This window comes from Dermacentor albipictus, chromosome 4 (assembly GCF_038994185.2).
Source record: "Dermacentor albipictus isolate Rhodes 1998 colony chromosome 4, USDA_Dalb.pri_finalv2, whole genome shotgun sequence".
NCBI classification, from domain to species: domain Eukaryota; kingdom Metazoa; phylum Arthropoda; class Arachnida; order Ixodida; family Ixodidae; genus Dermacentor; species Dermacentor albipictus.
Window position 1 is genome coordinate 133,832,863 of NC_091824.1, and position 14,088 is coordinate 133,846,950.

General features: G+C 48.8%; 1 long non-coding RNA gene across 1 annotated transcript in view; it reads left to right on the forward strand.

Moving 5' to 3' along the window:
* Positions 1–264: 264 nt before the first annotated feature.
* LOC135898403 (uncharacterized) overlaps positions 265–14,088 on the forward strand; it is an 85,115-nt gene continuing 71,291 nt past the window's right edge. Inside the window, exon 1 of the long non-coding RNA XR_010563321.1 lies at positions 265–708. This is a non-coding gene — a long non-coding RNA (uncharacterized lncRNA). The remainder of the gene's footprint in view (positions 709–14,088) is intronic.

The window sequence follows — 14,088 nt, forward strand, 5'->3', positions numbered from 1 at the left end:
TGCAGCTACGCAACTGCGTGTGCTACGCACGGTACTGCGCTAGCGCGAGCGCCGGGTTCAACAGCAGAAGCGGCTGAGAGCCCGCCCGCATAGACTCCGCCATTTTTATTTTTCGTAACTTCCGGCGGCCGCCGCCGGCCACGCTCTCTCAGCAGCAGCAGCAGCAGCAGCAGCCAGAGAGGTGATGTCGATACGCAGAACTTGGGAGCGCGCCGCATAAAAAGTGAGTTGCCAAGCGGCTGCGGCGTCAGTGCGTACTCCGTGTGTGTGTCGCGTCGGCGGGTCGACGGCGGCTGGTCGCCCCGTTGTCTCGAGGTTTTTATTGTCAGCGCGACGACGCCTTGGTTACGCAGCGTCGATGGCCGACAGCGTCCGCGGGCGCTAGGCCCTGGACGGCCCCGGACTGTATCACAGCGCCTCCGTCATGGGAGTTTCACAAAAATCATCTCCGCAGAACCTTCCCCCACTTTTCATTTTCTTTTTCCCTCCGCGATGTACCCGTGCGTCGTTTCTTGCTGTGAAGGCCTGCCGCTCGAGCTCCGAGTCAGACGGCATCGATCGTGCCTCTTCAGTGGGGGAAGAAAAAAGAAACGTGACTGTGTATATATAATGTGCGGCGGCGGAAGGACACAGCGCAGACTTGAAGAATGCAGCGTCGCCGACAGACAGCGCTGTCCCATGCGCGCTGGAAAACTGTACCCCACCAAGGTGAGCTGAACTTCACTGACGTTCACTTTGCGCGAGTTTGCTTTACATGTCTTCCCGTTCGCACTGCATATTAAAATGTTATAGGCCGCGCAGCATTCTTTAAGCAGGTCGGACTTATTTCACGAAGCTCGCGCACGCAGTGGCAGCGGCGACTTCGCAGCATCCTTGAAAGTCTCGCAGTCGTAATTTAATGTCCGAGTAGTTTGCAGATGTAAACGTTAAATGAAGTTTAGAGACTGAGCTTGACTATCGAAAGGAGGTAGGAGTCATCAGCCATTCGATGTTCTAAAATTTTTGTTCCGCTCCACCCCCGCACAGCATACTTTGCACCGCAAGCAGAAGCCAAATTTGTGGTGTGGCAGGTGCTTCACATTTATCTATATCAGTTTTTGGAACTAACCAGACGCTACATAACGCAGCTGGTCTCGAGTATCAGGACAAGAAGAAGTAACTTCGATGAAACTGATTTGCGAATTGTCATCGGGAATGACTTCTTTTGCAAAAAGCGCTTCGCAGCAATCTGTCAGTGAGTCAAGCACACGTGAGCAGCGCTGTGCGCAACAGTCGGGAACCACGTCGCCGACGTTTTCCTTCTTTGTTTTCGGCCGCAGGCCCACGTGACGTCATAGCGCAGGCTTTCCTGTTATGTTTTTGTTTCTGTAGCGGAGCGCGGCGCAGTAACTTCATATGCAAGGAGAGAACTTCACTAGTAAACAACGCCGCATCTCGAAAGAGGTTTCTTAGAAGCGGCGGTTATTGCACCGGTCGCCGTTGGTAGGGCTCCGCCGCTACGCAATCGACAAGGACGCTACCGAAGGTCCCGTCTGGGTAACACAAAGGAAAGTCGACGGCGGCGTAGCGCTCATCGCGCTGTGCGGCCCTGCGACGCAGCGTGGAATACTTAACAGCGCCGCGATTGGTATTAGAAATTCGTGCGCCGATAGACGTCACCTTTTTATTTTTTTCATCTCTTTTTGACAATTAGCACACCTGCATCGATAAGTCTGGATGTGTACACGTCGTAGCACCACATTCGGCGCATGATAAAATAAAGAAGATTAATCGAAAAGGAATGTCAAAGACATTACTATATCGTTCCTCCGTCGTTCTGGATCGCCGTTCTTTTCGCGCTGCCATTGAGCCTCCAAACTATTGAGCCTCCACATCGCTGAAAAACGTTCTCAATGCGTGCGCAAATAATCGTTAATCGTTCCATCGCTATGTGGTTCAATGTACTGCAGACCGGCGGTAGTCGACCGGTTAGAGGAAATCGTGGCGAGGCCTAACGTCGTCGGCGCTGCCGCGGCACTGCGGCGCGCTCTTTCTTTGTTCGGGACGGTGGGTCTTGTTTCGTTTGGCGTTGTTTGGCCGCCATCTTGGTCCGCGCGCGGTCCGCGGGAAAGGGCAAGAGCGAGACGCGAGAGTCAGTGCTGCGAGTTCAGGCGCGCAAGAAAGTTGGCCCAAACTTGACTGCAGGAGAGAGAAGAAGAAAAAAAAAATGGAAGCAAGTAGCATAAATAAATATGGCGGCACTGCGGTGGCGCTAGCGTCCGCTGCATCGCGGGGATCCTCCGTTCTGTGCCCGTTTGCATTCTTCGTGCGATCCGGTCGCGTCCGGGACCTTCAAGCGGACGGCGCAATTACCTGGCAATCGTAAGTTTGACCGTTGAAGTCGCAAGTTCGAGTTTCTTGTATCGATATCGTTGGCAGGCATCGCGAGAACTTCCTCTCGAGCGCGGAGCGTTGACAACACTGCGATAGCAGCTCGTTAAGGTTTAGATCCTTATTTAACTGTTTAGAGCCCCGCATTGTTTGTAGCTGCAGTTCAACCGCCTGATTGGAATTTTAGATTGAGTTATCGCAGGACCTTTTCGTACTTCGCTTTGAACCTTTTCTGAGCGTCGCCTCATCAATTCTCAGTTGTGCTTATTTGGGTGCGTGTTCTTTCGCGACCTTGTCTTCGCGTTTGTGATGCCGGTTCTCACGAAAAAAGACTGACAGTGAGCCGCCGCCTACGATCACGAGCTTGATTTTCGAGCGGAGCTTTTGAAGCAGTACCCATCGATAAGGATAAGCGTATTACAGAAACACCTTGCTCACTTCAATGGATTTAGCAGTGCTCTTTTGACGTACAAAGAGAATTCTGCCCGTGTGCATTCAGAACCTTTACCTGCCTCAGCAGCCAGCCCCAATTTCGATTCTATGTTCTTGAGGGTTCCATTCGTCATTACTGCATCGCTGCGCTCCTGGCACGAAATTCCCCATCTTATGGCCGCGTGCATTCTAATCGGTTTATTATAGCTCTTTTGTTTCGCTCCTTTGCGTTTTCGCCGACCTTGGATGTTCTTCGATTGTAATCAGCATTTAATAAGGAGCTTCCGCGTTGCAGATAGCTTTAATTATTTGCACCGAGGATTCCTGTTATGCAGAAGTTCCGACGACCAGATAAGGAAAATAAACAGCGGGCATATTTTTTGCGTCTTGCTCATACAGTGGCGGACAAGCAACTCCCCCCGACATTCGTACACGCTCGATCAACCCGGGCACGCATAACCGGGCAGTTGACTCTCGGCAAGGGTTTCTGAGCATTCATCCTAGTGATCTCTCGCAAGAGCCGCTGCTGCTTCGCATGGGCCAGTGGTAGCGCAGGTTGAAAGAAAAACTGGTTCCAGCGATCTGCTGACTCGGATGGAATGCCCCGTTCCGTCCCGACCCCTTTCCTTCTCATGCACTGGCTTTATTTCTTTTATTTCTCCCCTCTCTGCTCTTCTCTCCTCATATTTATAAAAAGTCTTGCGCTGGCATCCTGGCTCCAAAGGGTTGGGCAAGTGCGCCAGGCGCGCTCTCTCTAAAATTAGGCGGCAATTCTGTGCAGTGCCTGCTAAAGGCGAACCGTTCTTAGGCTTCTCGAACAAAGTAGTGGAAATTGCTAACATATTTTACCGAGTGGATATTGTACATCGTACCTGTGTTTTTTTTTTCGTCCTTTTTCTTTTCTTTGTTATATGTGCGGAATCGTGCTCTATGTTGAAAATTTCGTGCGAGGATAAAACAGTCCACGACTAGCGTCTTGCTCAACTGACCAATGCCCGATCTTCCGTGAACATCTAACCGCCGTTAAGCGCTTGCTGCTTTTTCTTGGTTTTTTACAGCGAGGCTTTCTTTGCCTGCATATTTGTGTATATAAATGCAAAGGTTATGTGAAAGTAGCCGTGAAGTGGCCTATATGACCATTGTGTGCGTAGTATGCCTACCTTGGTTCTGCTTAACCGAAAAATAACTTTCTTGGACCTGGACGTATAATGTCGGCCCACAGGCACCTCTAAAGAAAACCGATTTGTTAATGGAATGATGAATTATATTTAACGGGTTCTTTGATTTGCATTATTTTCTTTGCTTTAGACACTCTATATGTCATAAGGGATGTGTGCCCGTTCTTAGGCCAATCCTCCAGAATGAGCATGTACCACTACGATTTCGACACAAAACACGTCAAACCAAACAAAACCGGCATTTGTATGGCATCAAACAGGCATCACCAATCACCAAAGGCTCCATACAGGCTCCAACATGTGCGTTGGATGTGCATTTTTTTTCATCTTTTTTTTTTTTAGCGTCTGTGATTTTGGCTTCACGACCGGGGCCACACGCAGAAGGAACAGGAGCAGAAGTCCAACCGCGCTGGCGCATCGTTTTGCCAAAAGCACAAAAACGTAGCGCCCTCTCACGTGACCTGTTAGCTAATATAACCCGGGTGCCATGCACACGTGCACGCTATGCCTCATAACTGCCGGGTTTAATTGGCCTGGAGAAGCATCTAGGCCGTGAGACAGGTGAAGAAACAAACGGTACACGTGCCATTTCACCGTCTGTGGAGAAGGTTATACGTCTAAGTGAGAGTTCGCGACTCGTTGCCAGAGCTCTATGCGGAGTGAAGAAGAGAAAATAAGATCAGCTATAAAATTTTAAGACAGAAAAAAAGACATGTGATCCGCAGGTTCGAGACAGTTCAATGAACGCTTGGACTTTCCAGAAGTGACTGGAGCGAGACTGATCGGTCGATGTCTGCGATCAATAACCTCGTTTCTCAGCCAGGGAGACTGCAATCGCCAGCAGTTCGTTGCTGATGCTTGTTCTTCTGGTTGCTGTTCCACCAAGGCTCCAACTGGCGGCGAAGGCTTTAGCAAAGAAGGAGCTTCAATAATATTCTTGGCTTCAGTGAGGGACGTGCTGTGCTCTGCACCAAATGCCTAATGTGTGCGAATAAACGTTGTCTACTTAATGTTCAGTTCGTTTTTGTATAACGAAGACAGTATCGGCGCTTATATAGTGCGTAAAATGAAAACAAATTTGCTGCCGCTACGTTTCTATGGTTGTAAGCCAAGTTTTATCGTGGTCGGTTCCATGTCGCACAATTCGTGTTGTTACAATGCACTTCACAGATCATCCTTGCCTCACCCTCTATTTCTGTCGCTCAGGCTGCATTTGCGGCATACAGAAACCGAAAATAATAATAAAAAAAAGAAGACCGCATGGAATCGTCGATCGACTGTCTCGTTGCACGTTTCGAAGTCGACAGCCGCGCTTCTCACAAATACAGAACTTTTGGTGGTAGCGAACAGGCCCCGTAACTTGGTCGACTTGCGCTTGTGTACTTGCATCCGAGGGTAATGACGCAACATTATTCCACTGTGCCGTCATTGCCACTCTCCCGCAAACAATCCAGTAAACAACCAAGAGAAAACTAGTTCTGCGGGCCACTACGCAGTGGCCCGGAGAATTAGTTCGCCAGGGCTTCCGCACTTACAACAGACTTCTTCGCCAAAGCACAAAGAAAACCCAAGCGTCTCCCGTTTTCGACAGCACGTGATTTCTCTTGCGACCTAACCCACCGCCAGAGCGTTGACGTTTCACTTTCTGTGTTTCGGGCACGTTGCCAGAGCCGGTGCCTGAATTGGGCGCTTCGTTGTCGGCTCCGCGGCCGTGCTCCCTGCGATTGCGGATCACGCTGATGACTTGTCACGTGACGCGACGGGTTTCGTTCTCCACCTCGACTCGGTGTCTTTCACCGCCGTTTGGCTACCTTTCGTAATCTCACCTTTTAGCGCAAGACTTCAAGGGTCGTTCCTATGCCACCTCTAGCGGTAGCGCCTATTGAAACGGTTGCTAGGCGCCATGCCCGAAAACATGTGCCAGTCATTGACTCTGCGGCAGGCTTATGCATTGAATGCGTCTTTGACTTGCGCAGCAAACGTTTATGATACGACGGCATTTCGACGAATACTCCAAGGTGATTACGTATACAAGGTCAGTTCGCCGCTCATCGTATTATAGGGCAAAGGCTGCGATTGTGTATGACGAGTGACTTATGCCCCAGTCACACGGACGCGGCTTAAGTCCTTTTAACTTCCTTCAACCAAGGACTTCTTTATCTCGAGGGAGATGCGCGCCGCGTCACACGGCAGTCCTTTAGCGAAGGAAGTTTAAGGAAGTTCCTAGCGAAAGGAAATGGAAGATCTCCCTTGCAGACTGAAGGGAGTACTCTTGTTCCCAGCGTGCTTGAATTTCGAGTCAATAAATCACCCTCATTTTTATTAACTTCACTTTTACCAGCAATTCTAACTATTTTTATTGCATATAATATAGTATTTGAGCACTAACAAAGATATTTGAGTTGAGCAGCTACATTCGACTCTCGAACCGGGCGTTCTGGGAATGGCTGCTGCGTTTGCCCTGACTGCGCCATTTTTTGTTGTTTTGGTCAACGCGATCGCACGTCTCGCGCATACAGAATGAGTGATTCACGTCTTTCCCAAGACTTTTTAGCAAAATATAACGTGTTTCTTTCATGGCTGCGTACGAGGTGAGCAGCGCCTAATGGGCCCCCAGCGGCCGCTTTCAAAAGCTCGCTTATAGGCCGTGTGACACGGAGCTAACTCCTTTGAGGTGAAACTCCCTTGCGGTCATTTAAGGGAAGGAAGTTTGAAGGAGATCCGAGTTGCCCGTGTGACACGGGTATTAGTGAGCGAACAGGACGTTGTGAAGCTCCTCGATAATATTGGTTTGTATCTTTCAACGACATGTTTGTTTCGGCCCGTTCATTTAATACCTATGGTGCGTCAAATCGCCCGAATTAAAAGAGGACTCTCCTAAGCCAGGCTCTTGTCTTAAAGGCTTCGTTCCGGTTGCTACACCAGTAAGTGCACACTAATGCCCACGCTAACTCCGTGCGTTCAAGTGGCGGCGCGTTGGCGGTCAGTTATGTCATACCATCTTCCATAGCGATTCTATATAGTTTCGGGCAACTTTGAATTTGGATATGTTTAGCAGCTCGTGAGCTCCGCCTTCCACATTTATACCTCCTTGAACGAAAAACATGTGTTCGACTTGCAGCGCCGCATATATAGTTGCGGTTCATCTCGGCCGCACCGTTGGCTACAGCCTGATGTGGCGTATGCATTAAAAAAAAAAGAAGGAAAGGACGGCGATGACTCGTAGTCAGTCATCCAAGAAGTAACAGCTAAGATTCATCTGTTGACAGCCAACGCGCGCGATAACGCACCAAACAGCTCCGATATTGACGTCGCATTCAGGATGCCGACCTCTGGGAAGGCCACCAATTGGTGCAGCGCAAACCGCATTTCCCCACGATGTCCTTTTTAGCTTGGGACAGCGGTGTCACCATTATCCACGGACATTTGCTCATGTCACCGAATGCCTGTGCGCTATTGAGGTCGCGTCTCGAAAGAAGGAAACCGCGAAGCAGGTAACGTCTATAGTGTTGCGCAGCTATCGCACGTGTCTCCAGAGGAGCATCGTTGGCAAGTTACGGAGCCGTGTTACAGAGCAGCGCGGCTATCAGAGACGGGCTGAATGTCCTTGTTGCTGCGAGTGATGATGGCATTCTCGTCGGCATTTCATCACGCGTGCGCGTGTAGGCGAGCACAAGGAATGACGCGTCACCACGCGTCCTCGTGCGAAAACGCGTCGCTATCGCGCCTTCTATCTGACCCCCCCCCCTCTCCCCTTTTTCTGTGCGCCCTTTGCTCTGCAGCGATAGCGGCGCCCTCTTTCTACAAGTACGGGAACCGTGCAAATGAGTCATGCTCTAAACTCGGCTATGTACAGTAGTTCGGATTGAAGGCGACGCACTCCGGAACTGATGTGACCTCTGCTGTTTCGCGAGACAGCGAAAACAGCGCGGAACTACGCGATAACGAAACTACTGAAATGCGAAAGCGCGGGCGCCGCAGAGCGGAGACGAACACTTTCGACCACCCGAGTCGCTGTAGAGGGTGACGTCAATGGTATATTTTTTTTTTCTAAAATTCAGTATATAACGCGCGTGTAGCATTTGCTTTTATCTTATAATGCAATACAATCATTTTTTAATGAATGAATGAATGAATGAATGAATGAATGCCTTGTTTTTCAACATACCTAATACAGAGCCTGCTATAGGGGCAGAGGCTAAAGGCTTAAAGTTCCTGACAAAGGCCTCTGACCCTTTACAGTTTGGCAAGCGATTTTAGGCAAAGATAGCAGTCACGCTTTCATCACAAACAAATAAACAAAAATACACGGAAAAGCACACAGAATATAACCATTTTACATTTTTATAAGAAGAGTATCTATGTCTATGCATGTCTATATTACATACATAATGTATGAAGTACATATATACATTGAACATACATTTCACGTGCGTGTTTTTTTTTTATTATGCAACTATATTGATACAGCATACGAAGATGTTTGTATAACACATACATATCGCACGCCTTTGCATATTTACACACACCAAAAGAAATCAAATAGTAAGTGCATAAACAACCACAGTGAACAACATTATTGCTGATAGTATGTTAATTCGGAAATGATTATTACATCTTTATCTTATTTTGAAAATATTTATAGTGGTACTGAAATCCAATTTTTCTTTGACCTTATTTAATACATCAGCTACCTGATATTCCGTCTTCTGTCGTCCGTATTCAGTTCGTATTTTAGGAGTGCGTCGTTTTTGGAATTTTAGACAATAGCTAGGAATTTTTTCATCTTTTGTGTAGAGTTTGTTATTGTGTATTAATTGCAATAGCTTGAAATAATATAACTGGTGTACCCGCAGTATACCATGTTTTATAAATAAGGGAGCCGTTCTTAAATCTTGCATTTTACCATAATAATTTTCAAAAAACCGTAAAATCCTTTTTTGGAGTATAACAAGCTTGTTGTAATTTGTTCTTGGGGTGGTACCCCAGACAAGTAAACCGTATGTAAGTTTGGAATGGAAAAGAGATTAATAAAGAGTTCGCCTTAACCAGAGTGGTATAAGGTGGGTTATCCTGTACAAACAAACATCCAACTGTATGTGCTAAATCTGAAATGAGATAATTTATATGTGCAGTCCAACTTAGTTTGTCTTGAAACCATACCCCGAGAAATTTTTGTTTTTCAACATGTTTAATTACGCTTTCTTCAAATTTTAGCATTATATTTCTGTACAATGGTTTGTTGGTAGGACTAAATATCATGTATGTAGTTTTGGAGGCATTTAATGTCACCTTGTTCTGTTTTAGCCATCTGGATAGATGAAAAAGATATGCATTGGCATCGCGTTCAACTCTTGCAAGGTGTTAGATATGGAGCTGGTTCCTGCGATTACTTCGAGTTCCCCAGACCACATCGGATTGCAGCACAGCTAATTGAGGAATGCAAAAGCAGGAAAGCGCATTCCAGAGAAGCGGCCGAGCCAACAAGTTTAAGGCAACAAGTTTACGTGCCAACAAGTTCGTGCGCCGCCGGGGTTAGCAGGTGGGCATCCGACAATGAAGCAGGTGCACGAGCGCCCCCCCCCGCTCCTTCTCCAGCCTACACGTGGATTGCCAGTCTGCGTGGCAAGACCGCAGAGAGCCCCGACAGGTGTGCCACGCGACACGGGCGCCTACCATTGGCTGCAAGTGGCGTCATCGGAGTGGACTCTCCCATTGGTCAAACATGACGTGACTTGCAGTGCTCGAAGGGCTTATAAGAAGCCTTCCAGAGAGACCTGAGAATTCTGGGACATGCCCTGATTCCCTGATTCACCTCTCTCGAACTTCTTGCCGCGGGCCGCAGCGTCCGAGTTGCTGCCGGCCCGTAATGTCTGCACGACTGATAATTGTCGCTCACGTCCCTGTACATAATGGAGAATAAATCCTCCCAAGTTTGTGGTCTTCATCCCGAAGTCCGTCCTTCAACCCCTACATCTGGTTGGCAGCGGTAGGATCGCCTCCGAATGCATCAGCTGGTGGCAGCGCTACAGATCAACCTTCGTCCAGAGAGATCGTAAGGAACCGGGAAGAGCGAAGAAGAGAAAGCCTTCGTCGAAAGAGGTCCGAAGAGACTGGGAGTATCGAAGAAGGAGCGAGCCTTCGACCCAGGGAGTCCGGAAGGAACCGGGAACAGCGGACAGATGAACCGGATGGCAGGGTGCTGCAACCGTAAGTGAGCGCGTGGTTTTTTTCCTTATGATTCGCCAGACTCAAAGGTTGTGTGTTCAATTTTGATAGTTCTGGGAATCGGGAGTTTGTTGCATTGTGTGTTTGCACAAATTAATTAAGGAAAACAGTTTTAACCACCTGTCGGGGCAGCTGCCATGGATCTTAGAAGGTTGACGAGGTTAGACTTGTTGTTGGTGTGCGACGATTTGGGAGTTGAGGCGGACGAACGGATGAAAACGCCAGCTATCATAAAGGCGATTGAAGATAGTGGCAATGATGAGAAAAGCATTGAGCTTGCTTGGGAGTTGATACAGGAGCCACGGGAGCGAGAGCGTCGTGTACGTTTGCGAGAGCGTCGTGAGCTTAGGAGTGAGCGTCAGCGTGAAGAACGCGAGAATGAACGGAAGCAGGAGCTTCAAGAACTTACTCTTAGGTGTCAGCGTCACGAACGTGAGAAGGCACGCGAACGTGAGCGAGAGGAAAAGTATGAGAGAGAGAAGGCAGCACTGATCAAAGAGCTACAGTATTGTGATCAGTTATTGGCACAGAGACAACGGCTGTCTGAGAATTCTGTAGGTAGTACAGAGCGAAAGAATGAGGCAGCATCGAGCAGATTTTCGCCAGAAGCCGACGAAAAGAGTAGTGCCTGTGAGATTGGCTGCCGATTCATAAGTGAAGGGAAAACGCTAGCTGCTAACGATGCCTTAGTGGCAACAGAGGCCGTTAAAGGCCGTAGTGAGAGCGACGAGGTGCTGTGCCAACAGATGACTGTGGAGACAGCTAGGCCAGCTGCGAACAAATTGGCACAGTTACCGCGTGTGTGCGTCGCTGGTAAGGTTAGCGAGGTTGCTAGCGAAGGAAAGGGTACTGTTGACGCGACAGAAGCGAGCACCCATGTAGAGCCAGATGTGCGTGCAGAAATTAAGTGCGAGCTGGACGATGCAGTTGAGAATAGTTCTCGGGGTGGCGAGCTCCGTAGCTCACGAGAGAACAACTGCATTGTTCAGGGATCGGTGCGGCTCTCCGCCAGTCTAGGTAGCCTAGAGAGGGATGATTCAGTTATTAATCATTCGGACTGTGCGCGTGAGACAGCGATCGATACCGACGGGCTGTGTGCCGAGGCACAGCGTGCGCTGGGCAATGTAGCAGAGGGCAGTTCGCGAGAGTGCGAGTTGTCTTACTCGAGTAAAGCCTGTTGCATTGTGCCAGAGTCGGTTGGGCTGTCCGCCAGTCGAGGCAGAGAGAGAGTAGATTTAAATGTAAATCACTCAGACAATGCGGGTAAGAGGCCGATCCGGGCCGACGAAATGTGTACCGGCCAGCACGAGGCACGAGAAGGCGACATGAAGGCTAGTGCAAAGAGAAAGCGCCTTAAAAAGAAGCGCGGTAAAAACCGAAAGTCGGTAATTAATGTAGCGCCGCCAAAGATGGCGAGAAACCCAAAAGGGCAGGGCGCAAGGAAAAAGATGCGGTCGTCAAGGACGATGTTGACGCATCCAAAACGTTCGAGCCACCGGTCAAAGGGGGACCGCGAAGAATGTTCTGCGCGGACGCGGACAAAGGGCACGAGGCAGTTAAGCTCCTCGTCGTTCCGTAGTTCTTTTCACAGCTCAGCGTGCAGTTCGAAGAAACGCAAGGTGGTAGGACGAGACCAGGTGGGGAATAGCGACGCGGTCAATCGAGTTTGTGTTGAAAGCGGGGCGCGAGGACGCAAATTGGCAGGAGACCGTGACGTCTTGGGGGAGCTGATAGTTAGTCAGCCCTTTTGTTGTCTCTCGGCAGCCAGAGTAGCTTTCAAGCTTCGCCCACCTCGAGTTAGACTCAAAGTATGAGTCAGTTGAAAATGCTTGGAACGGGAAGCCAGGAGAGCTCCCGTAGAAGTAAAGCATGTTGTTTTGTTTTTTGTTTTGAGCATCGGAAAGTTTTCGCGATTTGAGACTGAGATTTCTTTCAATATGTAAAGGTATGAGCTTTGTTTGTGTTTTCGTTTGAAAAGCTCGAGATTTGAAAGATGCGTTTAAGTAAACATGTAGTCTCGCGAGATGCTCATTAATAAGTAGATAGGTTTTCTTTGTGTGCGTGTGTGAGTAACCTGAGGGTCAAGGTTATTGTTGAGAGGCCTATCGTAACGCGCGTGTGTGTTATTTAACCTTCTTTCTTTTTAAGCGTTTTTGAATTTTGTAAGGTTAAGCGCGTAGATTTGAGTGAGTGCATGATTTGCACGGAGAAGCGTTCTTAGTTCCATTAGCGTGTGTCCTGTGTGGACGGAAGGAAGCAGACTTTATGACTGGGTTGCTAGTGTGTGTGTGAGGGCAGCCGTGTATTCTGACTTCTTTAGTGAACGTGCGTGGAAAGAGTTAGTAGAAGACGCATCATTTTAAGAGTTCTGCGGAGTGTGTAAGTCCCGCGAGTTTAATTGTTCGTTTATGTCACGTGTCCTGTAGGACTTTCAGGAAAGAAACGTGAGTAAGCGTGAATGAAAAGTTTGCCTACAATGCAAGTACGCGTTTTGTTTAGTGACCACAAGGCTAGTGCGCTTGTGATTACGTACTTGTGAGGTTGACCAGATTGTTCAGTGGCACCATTTCGTGCGATAAGTACGCCACTGCGATAGTTTGAAAACAGGCTGTTCGTGCAGTTACGCCACTTGAGTTATGTTCGGCTGTTTTCATTTGTTGTTTGCATCGTCAACGACCCTTTTGTTTTGCAACAACAATAGTATTCTGGTCTTGTCGGCAATCGAGGAGAAATGGATAGCTGTTTGGAAGGGTGGTTGGAACTGTTTTGTCGAAATTGGGGAAATAAAAGATCAGGGTTGATTTTGACTCAGAAATAGTCTGGCGAGTCAGGGGTGAAGAGCCTGCGCTTACGCGTGGTGCAGCGCTGTGCTGTTTTGTTTGTTTGACGTTTGTTCTCCAGGGCCCAGGATCCCGAGGGTTGTCAATCGAGGCTCGACCCCAGTACCCTGCAGCTCCTTTCAGCGTTCCTCATGGCCAGCGAATTGAGTTCACCGGCCATTCAGAACAACCGGGGCGAGGACGAGCTGTTAGATATGGAGCTGGTTCCTGCGATTACTTCGAGTTCCCCAGACCACATCGGATTGCAGCACAGCTAATTGAGGAATGCAAAAGCAGGAAAGCGCATTCCAGAGAAGCGGCCGAGCCAACAAGTTTAAGGCAACAAGTTTACGTGCCAACAAGTTCGTGCGCCGCCGGGGTTAGCAGGTGGGCATCCGACAATGAAGCAGGTGCACGAGCGCCCCCCCCCGCTCCTTCTCCAGCCTACACGTGGATTGCCAGTCTGCGTGGCAAGACCGCAGAGAGCCCCGACAGGTGTGCCACGCGACACGGGCGCCTACCATTGGCTGCAAGTGGCGTCATCGGAGTGGACTCTCCCATTGGTCAAACATGACGTGACTTGCAGTGCTCGAAGGGCTTATAAGAAGCCTTCCAGAGAGACCTGAGAATTCTGGGACATGCCCTGATTCCCTGATTCACCTCTCTCGAACTTCTTGCCGCGGGCCGCAGCGTCCGAGTTGCTGCCGGCCCGTAATGTCTGTACGTCTGTTAGTTGACGCTCACCTCCTTGTAAAGAATGTAGAACAAATCCTCTCAAGTTTGTGGTATTTCATCCGCGGAGTCCGTACTCCAACCCCTACAAAGGCTATGGGAGGAAAAAAATATATTTGTGTCGTCTACGTACATGATGACGTCAGAGGTACCATGGATAGAGACAATATCATTTACAAAGATGATGAATAATAGTGGCCCAAGTATGGAGCCCTGAGGGACGCCTTCTTTTATTCTCATTTCCGTTGAAAATGCTCCGTTATTCTTTACAAGTAAAACGATCAGATAAGTAACTTCTGACAAGATCAAGAGCAACGCCTCGGACTCCA